The sequence below is a fragment of the Sapajus apella genome, unplaced genomic scaffold (genome assembly GCF_009761245.1).
Source record: "Sapajus apella isolate SASKATOON/1434 unplaced genomic scaffold, GSC_monkey_1.0 scaffold25, whole genome shotgun sequence".
Lineage (NCBI taxonomy): Eukaryota > Metazoa > Chordata > Mammalia > Primates > Cebidae > Sapajus > Sapajus apella.
In genome coordinates this window covers 24,276,888-24,289,654 of record NW_022436965.1, presented here as the reverse complement: position 1 = coordinate 24,289,654, position 12,767 = coordinate 24,276,888, and the positions used below count along the sequence as shown (strand labels likewise).

The 12,767-nt window shown below is 44.8% G+C and overlaps 1 protein-coding gene and 1 non-coding gene across 4 annotated transcripts in view; both read left to right on the top strand.

Moving 5' to 3' along the window:
- The window catches only part of PBX1 (PBX homeobox 1), a 295,691-nt gene that overhangs the window by 78,859 nt on the left and 204,065 nt on the right, over positions 1-12,767 (top strand). The gene's annotated exons all lie outside the window — the stretch shown is intronic.
- On the top strand, positions 4,729-4,835 carry LOC116560342. Its single transcript, XR_004272925.1, has one exon. It is a non-coding gene; the product is annotated as a U6 spliceosomal RNA (small nuclear RNA).

Here is a 12,767-nt window from a genome sequence, read left to right as displayed (position 1 = left end):
GTTCTCTTTCAGTGCAGCTTAGCCCAACTGTCACTCGACAGGCGTTTGTCGGACAAAATCAACACTAATCAACATTTATTCGTCTCTTGCCCTTGGGTCTGAGGCGCGCGCGGGCTGCGCCATTCTCCCGCTCGTCTCGCCACGCTTTTCACCCTCCATCCAGCCTTGCCATATATCACCCTTCCTCCTGTGCCTCTCCTCGGACGGATCCACACACTCAGCTATCAGGGTACATTAGAGGCATGATAGATTTTCTGTTTTAATTTACATCTATTATATTACAACATAACAGATTTTGATTCAGTAGAGACCGGTGTCTCCTATAGCCAGACTCCTTGGGAGGATTTCTGCATTAACTTATTAAGGTTCGTTAGGATGCAGCTTCAAATAGACTCCCTTCTCTCTGACTTGTTCTCTCTCTCTCTCTCTCTGTGGCAAGCTCAGTAAAGATGTCTTGGTGTACCTTATTCACAAGCAGAGCTCCTTTTCTCTAGACTTGGCTTCCTGCGCTGGATCACATGAGGCTGGCTGGGTTCCTCCTTTACTTTCTGATTGGACTTTGATCAGCCAACAATGGGCGTTGCGAGCCCCCCAGTCCCTGCCTGGCCTGGGTAAATGGGCCTTGACAAATCTGGTGGCCTAGAGTCAGGAGGCACCCCCTCCCAGGCTTTAGTTCTGCCCCCCAGCATCTCTCTCTCTCTCTCTCTCTTTTTTTTCTCCTTTTGATCTCAGTTACAGTTAGATTTTATTGTTATTGAAACTCAGGTCTACAGAGATGGAGGTGGGGACGGGGGAACTAAGTTTCTCGGGTTAACCAAGGAGAAGGATGTTGAAAGGATGACTGAAAGAGTAAGTCTGAACAAGGCTATTTTCATTTCTACATGACCGTCTTGACAGCGTTTGATTTCAGCTTGGAACAAGGTGCATGAGCCCGGCTTGTTTGTTGCATGTGGGAAGTGTATATTTTTAGTTGCCTTGTAGAGTGCCTTTCCACCTCATTTATGAGACTGGCTTTTTATTTTCATCATTTTCTCCTCTTCCCTTTCACCGGAGTTGTAATAGGAAGCATGGTTTTTACTTTCTGACGTAGCGTGTCTTTTTGATTTTTGGTGGGGTTGGGGTGTTTTAGGCCCACACTGAGGCCACACTGTACTTTGGATATCTGGTCGCCTTGTTGCTGGCTGCAGAGAGGACCTTGAGAAGGAGACCGAAATCTTCCCGACTTCTCATCACGGCTTTGACAAATGCCCAGGGAGACTGCAACTTTCTTCTCAAATTGACTGTAACACTAGAGCCCTTGGCCACTTAGAAGGCCTGAGTGTTTTTGTTTTTTTTCTTTTTTTTGAGACGGAGTTTCGCTCTTATTGCCCAGGTTGGAGTGCAATGCCACGATCTTGGCTCACTACAACCTCTGCCTCCCAGGTTCAAGCGATTCTCCTGCTTCAGCCTCCCGAGTAGCTGGGATTATAGACATGTACCACCACATCCAGCTAATTTTGTATTTTTAGTAGAGACGGGGTTTCTTCATGTTGGTCAGGCTGGTCTCGAACTCCTGACCTCAGGTCATCTGCTGGCCTCGGCCTCCCAAAGTGCTGGGATTACAGGCATGAGCCACTGCGCCTGGCCAGAAGGCCTGAATTTTTTATATTTTCCACCAAGCTGCTGATTCTAAACTGCGGTGAGGTTTCTTTTGTGGCCAGAATGGGGAGAAACCATGCGGATATGTGGTGTGTGTGTGTCTGCGTGTGGCCACCGAAGTGTAAGCTATGGTAGGAGGAGAGCTTAGGATTTCCATTTTGGTTTCTTATTACACAGCAGTAAAGTAAATGACGCTTAGTATGACTTTGCACTTATAGAAATGTAGCTCCATTTAAGAAACAAAACTCCACCAACAGGAGTGCTTAGTATCTTGAGCTTGGGAAACTGACCTCATTAATTTTAATGAGGGGAAAAATTCTCCAGCTGGGGCCGAGAAGAAAATGAAATAGCAATGAGGTTATCACTTTGGATGATCTCACTGAATTCAGACTCTAATCGGAACGATGCTTGGGGAATTTTGTAAAATCCTATGGAGAAGTTTAGAAGAAAATGCATATGCCCTTGATATTGTCAACAGACTGCTTTCCCTGATAGGCAGAGCCGAACTCTATATAGTGCCTCCTAAAGGAATCATTTGAAAAGTTAACATATTAAAAAGTTGGACCACTCATGCTTGTAATCCCGGCACGCTGGGAGGCCGAGGCAGGTGGATCACCTGAGGTCAGGAGTTCAAGACCAGCCTGACCAACATGGAGAAACCCATCTCTACTAAAAATACAAAATTAGCCAGGTGTGGTGGTGCATGCCTGTAATCCCAGCTACTTGGGAGGCTGAGGCAGGAGAATCACTTGAACCTGGATAGCAGAGTTTGCAGTGAGCCGAGATTGTGCCATTGCACTCCAGCCTGGGCAACAAGAGTGAAATTGTGTCTCAAAAAAAAAAAAAAAAAATTGGACCAAAGTAAAACCAAAAGAAAAAATAGATTAACATGATTCTTATGTGGGCCTAGCCTGAAAACAATGGGTCTGGTCATATGGTAGCTGAGGGTGTTGATTATAAGCTGGGGGGCTCCTGAGTTCAAGTGCCTATTGGGATGCTAACTTCCTGTAGGACTTTGGGCATCTGTTTTTTTTTTTTTTTAATCAACCGAAGGCAGAAGGCAGGGTGAGGGAGTCCTGTTATTCAATAGGCAGCTATTTGATTTGCACGGTAAGTTGATGACTTTGGCCCTGCTGCTGAGGAGTGACAGATTGTGACCAATGAGGTTAGGAGGACTGTGGGACAAGTTTGCTCTCAGTGAGGAGAGGCCTGCCAAGTTCCACTGACATTTGGTGGGGACCACAGAAAGAAACATCACCATTTAAGGTATGTAGCCTTTATTTTGTCCTAGTTCACTAGATGGCAGGTCCTGGGGAACAGATTATCTCACCAGCCGGTTCTTCAGAGGTGTGGCGGCAGACAGGACAGGCTTTCTTCTCCAAAGGCTTAAGCTCGCTGACTCAAGATCTGTACTCATCTCTCTGGCACATCAGTGCACTCAGTAGAAGATTTGTGCAACCATCAGGTGCAAACTCAAGCATCACCAAAGGGATTAAATAGGGCCATTGTGCTCTGGGGGCCATCTCAATATCAGTGGAATATTGAGGGGGGTCTGTTAATATTGATAAGTTCCTTTGAGATTCAGCCCTTTTCTTTGAAAGCTGTAAGGCAACAGTTAAGGGGACCCGTACTGCTGCTATGGCTGTGTGTATATGTGATGGGAAATGCTGGTTGCCAAGCAGCAGAGAATGGACATAATCGTGCTGCCTAGCAACAGCGGCAGCGTGGTCACTTGCGCAGATTTCTGCGCCTCTTCCTGTTTGGTCTGCTGGAAAATACAGATGGCTTCTACGGGTCGCTCTTCACCCTAGCCATAGTGAGTGGTAGGAAAACATTATAAACCAGGGTGGAAAAATACACAAATGCATGTTTTAAAGTGAGTCGTTTCCAAGCTCCCTCAGGCTGAGTAGAGATTCTTCCATAGCATTCCTCAGTTTCCCCTTTGAAGATACTGTGCACTGGCATGTTGACTCATAAGCCAGAAGAAGAATCTTTGGAAAGTGCTAGACCCCTCTGGGTGCTGCTCTACTGAGCTCAAGCCTTTACTCTGCATGTGTGAATATAAAGCTGCTGGTTTTCTGATAAGGATACACACATATAGTCACACATAGACTCACACCGTGGGTGAAAATGACAAGTGGAGCAGAGCGTGACTGCTGATTGTTCTCTGAGGCCCGAGGAACAAAGCACTCAGGAAAGATAAAGGCAGGCAGTCCCTGCTGGTTTGCCCTTTCTCCCAGCTCTGACCGCCACCCTCACACGTGACACTCTTCAATGAGGTCACCTGCTCACTACAGATTCTAAAAGGGGCTTGCTTGGCAGAGGCCTCTGGGGTCAGAGTGCTGGCCTTTACTGTTCTTGGGAGTTGTGTACATGGAACATTGGAAGTGTTTGGAACTGAATGCTTAAGGAAGATATTATTTGGCAGCAAGAAAAAGGGAGTGTGCGTACTCCTCCTTCCCGTCCTGGGATGAGTAGGTACTGCCTGCCCGTTTTTTCTCTACAGGAGTTGAATAGTAGCCAGAGTACAGGCTTGACATCAGAAGGCCTTAGTTCAGTCCTTATCTCTTTTACCACCAGCAATGTGGCTTTATGCAAGCTGCTTGTTCCATTCAAACCTTAGGGCTCTTGTCTGTAAGGGATAGCAATATCTGCTTTACAGAATGGGCTGGAAGGTCAAAAGAGGCACTAGTTCCATTTGGCCTGCAGCAAGGGTAAAGTAATTGTTGCTGTTCACCTCCTCTCCATGATTAAAGAGCAGGAAGTTGGGACAAGAAGGTGAGCATCGTAGTTACCCTGTTTATTCCAAACTTCAACGTCTTGGTTTTTGTCCTCGGTCTTAGCCTCCTAAATGAAGAGCCTTTATTTCCCTCTGTTTGGGTTGGAAAAGATGAGCGATCTCTCTGCTTTTGATGCTGGGTGCCTAGATGATTAATTATTTTAGTGGTTTCTTAATCCATACGGAATCAGTTAGGAGGGTCTGCTCCCATCTCCCGGATGATGAGACAGTTGTACAGAGCAGCGGAATGATTTGTTTGGAACCCTAGAGAAGACCATTAGTTCCAAAATGAGATCCAAATCCTATGGCCTGTGCTTATTTTGGCAGTACATATACTGCAGTTGTAATGATACAGAGAAGATTGGCATGGCCCTTGTTCAAGGATAACATGCAAATTGGTGAAGTGTTCCTTATTTATTTATTTATTGAGACAGAGTCTTGCTCTGTCACTCAGGCTGGAGTCCAGTGGCATGACCGTGGTTCTCTGTAGCCTTGACCTCCCAGGCTTAAGCAATCCTCCCACCTCAGCCTCACTATTAGCTGGGACTATAGGCATGCACCACCATGCCCAGCTAATTTTTTCTATTTTTTGTAGAGATGAGATCTTACTATGTTGCCTACGCTGGTCTCAAACTCCTGGGCTCAAGTGATCCTCCTACCTTAGCCTCTCAAAGTGTTGGGATTACAGGTATGAGGCACTGTACCCAGCTGTGTTCTATATTGAAAAAAAAAAAATCCTCTGGCCTGATGGTGTAGATGAAGCCCCTGGCAAAGCCAGAGGGGCTAGAGCAGGTAGAAGGCCCCCAAGGAGTCTGAGGGTTTAGGTGTTGACAATACTTGAATTTTAGAATTCAAAATTGTGATATCCGTGAATGTTCCCCAAACAGATCGCAGCCTGGCTCCTGAAGGCCTGGATGTGCTAGGTGGGTCAGTGGGGTTGAAAGAAGGCCCTTGCATCTTGTCTGCTCCGTTTACATTTGTATGTGTGCTATTATGCAGAGTGGCAAAAAGATCCAAACGGGGAACGCATTGGGTTCTAAACTGGCCTCTCATCGAAGTCCAGGTAAGAGCTCTCATTCCTCAGTTTCCCCAGCTAGAATGATGATAATATTGACCTATTTCTCAGGACAAGGTAGTTCAGGGGTTGGGAATTACGCATCTGGACTACGGTATAAATGCTCCACTCGGCAGGTTGCTCCTTGTGCAGCATGCATGCTGGGGAACGATGTGATGACACTAGCACAAAGGACAGTTCAGGTTATTTTCAGTGATTCCTCATGTCTTTTTTTGTTTGTGATGGAGTTTCGCTCTGTCGTCCAGGCTGGAGTACAATGACGCAATCTCAGCTCACAGCAACCTCCGCCTCCCAGGTTCAAGCAATTCTCGTGCCTCAGCCTCCTAAGCAGCTGGAATTACAGACGTCTGCTACTATGCCCAACTGATTTTTTTGCATTTTAGTAGAGACGGGGTTTCATCATATTGCCCAGGCTGGTCTAGAACTCCTGAGCTCAGGCAATCCACTTGTCTCAGCCTCCCAAAGTGCTAGGATTACAGGCATGAGCCACCATGCCTGGCTAGTTCCTTGCGTCTTAAAGGAAACACAGGCACCAGTATTCTGGGAAAACAGATGTTAATAGCTTGACTTCTGTCAGAGGAGAACTTGTTTGCTTATGACGCTTGGAGCTGCCAAAGTTAGAGCCTCTCCTGGACACTATGATCCTCGCCCATTTCTTATTCTCTATGCAGGGAGGGACCATCTTTCAAAAAGCTCCCATCAGAGCAACCATTCTGGGACTTTGGGCAGAATCTTTAAGGCAGTGTGGTTCTAAAATTCCACACCACCTGTTCTTCCAGTTGTGTCCTCTCTGAGCTGCCTCTGACAGTCACATTCCCTGGCCATGTGCCACAGCAGACTTGTGATACTGATTTTAGTGTTGTCCTTGGCCGTTGGGGGCAGGAAGGAAGGAGAGAGAAGAGAAGGGGAAAGAAGAAGAGAAATAAGAGTGGGGTCCATTCATCCGTCTGTCATTAAGGGCCCAGCAACTCCCACTGTGGTACCTAGGAAACGAGCTCAAACCTAGAGGCCATCCAGTGACCTCATCTGGTCCAGGAAAGTGGCCAGGTCATTTTCCTGCCTCAGACATGCTTGCTCAGCTGCCCTCCCCCTTGGCTAGGGCTGGAAATGATTCGTCTTCCCATGCCCTAGTTCCATGGGTTTCCTCTCTGTGACTCAGGGCAGAAGCCTTGGTTGCCACCAAAGGCAGCCTATGGTGTAGCTTCAGGTCTCGGCTGACTCAGTTGCCTTCCCTCAGCTATTCACTTAGGAGGCACTTAATGAAGAAGACACAAGGGTACAGTCCTGAGGGGTAACTTCAAGGCTAATGTGTCTTTTTTCTAGCACTTAACTCTTGTGAATTTCAAGAATTCCAAATTTTATTCTAAAGTCAGAGAACACTGCGAGAAAGGATTTTATTGTGTCCACTCCCTCCGAATGGCGTGGACATCTGGATTGGCTTCCTTTCCCTGACAGATATCACAGATTGGGTTGGGCTTTGCATGCTCAGGGTGACTTTTGGTATTGAGCTAACACCCTTCCTTTAAGGAAGTTAGAATACTTGATACATTTTAAGCTTTTGATCCTCAGCAGCACCCCTGTAACATTGAGGTCCAGTAAGGCAAAGTGTCTTGATTAATTAATTATATAACATGCTTACTGCTTTTTGGTGGTTCTTTCGTTGTGTTTTGTTTTTTCTTCCTCCTTCATTTTGTTAAAACGAATTATGTGAACGTCCAGGTTAGCAATGTTCTACTTTCGTAGGATAAGCCCCATCTCTAGTACTGTTTATTTCCATGCTGCCTGTTTTTCAGGGCACTTGCGTGCATTTCCACATCTCCATTGCCAGCTCTGAGAAGGTACATGTGCAGAATTTGTTGTGACCCCATTTCAGAACTGATGGAACCAAGCGCAGGCTTATTCTGTTTGGTAGAGACTGAGTCCCAGCAAGTGGAAGTGTCTTGCCAAGGGGATGCAACTGTTAATGGGAAAAGGAGCTAAAATAGAACCTAGATGTGACCCCAGAGATTTCACCGCTCTCAGTGACTTTATTTCTCAGTTTGGTCTCAGACCAGGACATTCAGAGGATCTTCATTTTCATATGGAGAAGCATCCAGGTATGTCTCAGTGGTTGATTAGGAGACCATATACTTTAGGAGTGATGTTGAAACTTGTCAGGGTAGTTCCTAAGGTCCTGAGGCCTAGGATAGCACTATAACCTGCCCCCATGATGTCTTTGGTAGACAGTAAGTGTTCAGTGTGCATTTATTTATTTGATTAGGTGTTTATTTTATCATGGTGAATGTAGTTCCGTTAATATCAGCAAGGACTTAGTGAACATGTGCTCTTTACCTCACAGAAAAATAGAAAATGAGATGTTAAAAGGAAATAGAATACAAACTCTCTGCCTTCAAGGAGCTCACAGTCTAGTTCTGGAGACTTGACATACACAGTCTCTGCTGTCTGCTTGGACTGGGGTCACTAGGATCTTTCTAAGGTAATGAGCCACCTCTTATTCTTTTACCCAGCCCAGTTGTTTCAGATGAAAGGATAGAGAAGCCGGCATCCGCTGTGATGGAGGTGATGTTTTATTTTAAGATAAAGTATGGAAGCAACTGATTGATGGATTATAAACTGGGAGGTCCAGGATAAAGCTTCATTCTGAGGGCATCAGTATATTTCACTGGGAGCCTCCTGGGCATTAATTCTGCCGTTAATTTTGTTATTAGAAACCTAGCCAAACAAAGGGAGGTGGCGAAGCTTGAGGCTGGTTTAACCTTGATGAAACAGTGATTTCACCAAGGGTGATGTTGCCCCATCCATCTTCATCCATCAAGGCACTGCTGAAATATGCTAATGAAGCCCGAAGATAGGAGCACAGAGCAGTTAAATGGGGCGTTGCAGACGCTCTCCGTACCCCCGTGACAGGGTGATGCCATTTACTGTCCAGATTTAGTATAGCAAGGAGAGCAATGCTGACGTGATGTCGTGGTGGAAGATGGAATGGAGGCTCCACCTAGTAAAAAGAAAGGGCAAGGTTTGGGGTATATATTCTAGAAGAGGATGGAAAAACTTAGTTTTTGGTGAAGGGGTCGGTTTTCTTAATTCTCTTTGGCTCACTTTCTAGCCAGTCCACGCAAGAACCAGATATGTGGCTTACTGCAGATAGGGCAGCATTTTTAAGTTCCAGAATGTGACTTCCCACCATGTGCAAAAGCAAGTTATCTGTTACCATGTCAGTCTGCAGCACTGTCTGTTTCCAGTGGGCACATGAGCTAATATCTTGGCTTTTTTCTTTTAATTTAAAACCTTTTGGACACTTATTACATGCTGGGTATACTACCGAGTTATTTTATATATCTTAATCTAATTAAATTCTTACAAATAGCCAATGAAGAAGCAAAATTATCACATATATTTTATAGATGAGTTTTGAGAGGTTAGATTCATGTCCAAAATTATGTAGCCAGTAAGTGGCATGGTTGGAGTTTAAATTCATGTCCACCTGACGTTAAAGCCCTTGCATAAAATCACTGTAGTCTGTTGGCTCTTGTGTAGGATACAGCTGGGAATCCCTGATAACCATTGAGAGCAGCCTGACTCACTTACAATATTTACTGCTTATGTATTCTTTGGGTTCAGTTTAACTTTGGGATTCCCTTCACAATTCTTTCTTTTGTAAATAGACTGTAAGCTCTCTGAGGCCAGCAGCCAAGCCCTTTCTCTTACCTCCTAAATGTTGGTGATGTCCCTCGTTTTCTACATGGAGTGCTTCCTTTTGGCATCATGCTTCTAATGGATGGTTAAAAGCTGACCGCCTGCTTTCTGGTTTTCTTTTCATACATTAGATGAAAGCCATGGGGATTTTACTTGTCTTTACAAGTTAATTCTTCAGAAATCACAGTGAAATTTCTGTTTCTTTCAATTTATTGGTGGATCCACTTTTGTTTCCTACTAGTTCATTGCCTTTCTCCTATCTAGTCTATATCAGACTGTACAGAAAAAACTAAACAGCAAATGAGATTTTATTATTATGTATTAAACAGTGTCTTTGGAGCAGTCTATATTAGGAGGTTTGTGCCAAACTTTGCTCATCTTAGGATCCCAGACAGTTCCTCTAAGAGACTCTGCCACCTTCTTTTACAAAATGCAGACCCTGAGCTGTGAAGTGGTCTTGGGCAAATCAGGCAAAACAATTCCTAAGTCTAAAATGTGTATCAGCTTTTGTTTTTTACCTAAATGGGGATAAAGTTGGAAATTAAAAACAGAAAAGAAGAATGGATTAAAAAATGTTTAAATAACATGCCAAGTAACATGGATTTCCTGAAATAAACTGTTTTAGGATAAAAGCTGTATCTTGGCCTTAAAATGTCTTGTGCCATCTATAAAATCAGTTCTGAACTTTGGGGACTCCAGACTGTTATTAAAGAGTTAATAACCAAAGGCTTCACCATCCAGGATGTTGTGTGGGTCAGTGTATCTTGCCAAGAGGTAACATCAGCCAGTGGAATCAGTTGGCTCTCCGTCTGGCAGATCTGTCTCTCTCAGCTGCTCCTCCTCCAGTTTCTAGTCTTGGAGTTCATATACAGTAAATCTTTCTCTTAATAAAGCCGTTTTTCAAATCTGACTTTGGACTAGGGACTGCTTTTTCTCCAAATGCAACAGCTGTTAAACATGGTGCATTGGGCACGGTGTATATCTCTTTGTTTAGTTTTGGGTTTTTAATATGAGCAGAGACATAAAGAAGTGGGAGGACTCTATCGATTTCTTTCTACCCAGGAGTCATCCACTGGGTTTGGAAATAAGGCCTCCAGCCCCAAAAGGCTTCAGGGCTCCCTGGGCTTCTCACCCTTAAGGATGAAGCCCATTGTGCTCTAATAACCAGTACAGAGTTCCCCGCGCTTCTTTTGGTGAGATAGAATTGTGGAGCTCAAGGTGTCTGCCAGCAGAGGCCAGACCTTTTGGCCCCTATCTGTCCCAGTTACATGGGGAAAAGCATTTTTGCCCCCTCGCTCGCTGGTCCTTCTGTCACTGTCTCTGTTCCCAGTGCACTGGGGAGCGTTAACTCCCTGAAGGGGAAAAAAGTTCACAAAAGAAATGAATTATGCATATGGAATTCATTTCCTTGATGAATAGGGAATCTGAACAAACTCCATGGCTGTTTGATTTTAAGGCAGAGGAGAAGGGGGGCTTGGGGCTTAAGAGTATAGTGGGGGGTGATCAAAAAGAACTTGGAACAAGAGAGGTAGGAGAAAAACCATTTCAGGAGGACTTGGGATGGAAATATTTAGCACAAAGTAAGGGGACCTTTGAAAACAGTTTAGGACCCATTATTCTTGCTAACACGTACACACAGATATTTACCTCACTCCCGATTAATGTGCAAATTTGTCCACAGGGAAATTGGAAATGGTAAGGAGATTATCCTGGGGAGAAATGACAGCACTGAGTTGATGTGACCATCCTGAATTAAAGTTGTTCAGCGTGATTTTTTTACTTTCTTCAGCGCAGGTTAACAATGGGCGCTTTGATTTTGAGGCAGGAGTTGTGTGGTAGGTAAGGAGCTGCATTGAGAAGTGGAAGACTGGGATCCAAGCCCCAGGAGACACCCAGGCTGTGTGACTGTGGGCAAGTCACCTACCCTTTCCATCTCAGTTATCTCATCTGTAAGTGAGGATTACGGCAACTGCCTTGGGGAAAAATTATAAGGGTCAAACGAAGGTGCTTTTATGTGTAACACAAGATGTGAACCTGAAGGGATGTTATTTTTCTCTGTGTGCCTTCTTTTCTTGATAGCATTTTAGATATTCAGACCTAGTCTTTTCAGCAAGCCAGGATTTCTTTAGAGCAGAGAAGGAAGGGGAAATTGATTCAGGAGCAGCATGCCAGTTGAAGGAACAAAGAAACAAGCAAAAATCCTATTTTAATCCTCACCTCATCTATGTTATAAAAACCATTTAAAATAATCAGTCCGATGTTTTTGGCAAATTTAACCACTGAATCAGTAGTGGTTGCTGCGTAACTAGTTTGATCAACAGTAGGGAAGCTTGTCATTGACAGCCACATTCATTATGGAATCAACCGGAGGGTGGATTTTAGAGCTTCCCGTGTAGGCTGATGTAAGACGCAACCTCTGTCCTGGCTGCCAAAGACCTGTGGATGCTTCTGAGGAGGAAATGTGGCCAAACTGACCTCTTACTTCTAGTTGTTCTCCATTATTCCTTGCTTCTGAATGGAAAAAAGACTCAGGGACACCAAGTCTTCAGGAGAGGTACCAGGTAGAGAGTCACACATACCTGTGCGCATTTGTTAGGGATATTTTCCTGCTCATTGAGAGACTTGTTTTGTTTTGTTTTGTTTTGTTTTTGTGATCGTTATGGGGTCTTAAGTCCATTTCAGGATTGAGTCGTTTCAGCAGGTCCAACCACTGCCATGTCTCTGTTTTTCTCACCACCTAATTTTAGTACATACAGTTTTTCACAGAGATGTGTTTGTTTTACAACAAATCCTTTTTAGGGGTCAGGATGTGTAGTGGAATGCAGTTGTATCCCTTGGACTGCCCACCACAAACACACTCTGTGCAGCTTACCTTTAGTGCAGTAGCATTGAGTCCGGCCTGCCGACCATGGCCCTGGGCAGAGTGTGGAGGTGTCCCGGGGCAGCCTTCCTGGTAGTAAGGGGGGCAACCCCAACAGGCTTGGGGATCCTACCCCATCTTCAACGCCTGCACCTTTGTTTCATGGATTTTATTTGCTTGGCTTTTTATGGAAAAGAGTCTGCTTTTAAGACATCTTTGGAACCCAGTGGTGCAGAGAATAGACCAGTGCCTAGTATGAATTATTTATTTGTTTATTAAGATTTTGATGGCACCTTCCTTCTCAAAGCTCAAGGCACTGAATAGAACTCTTCAAACTGAGAGCAGTTAGCACTAAAGGTTGAACAGAGGCCACTGGAGGAAGAACCACTAGGGAGGATGAGAAAAGAGGAGAGAGGGGCAGAGAGAAGAGCGTGGCAGTCCAGATGCCAGAGCCACCGCTACAGCGAAAGGAGGAAAATTGCAAAGACCCCAGGCTTTGCAGGGAGGAATCCAGCCCTGCCAGGAAGTTGTTTTGTCATCAGGGAAAGTCACTTCCCTCTCTCAGCCTCCTCCATGAAATCGAGGTGACCTCGTTGACCTCCTGGGCCCCTCCCAGGTATGATCTTTTAAGAGGCCTGAGGAGTTTTCCTTTTCAGGTGAGCAGACCTAACCCTTCTGCCAAGTTGTTAGGGCAATAAAAATCGTCATAAAATTTTTTT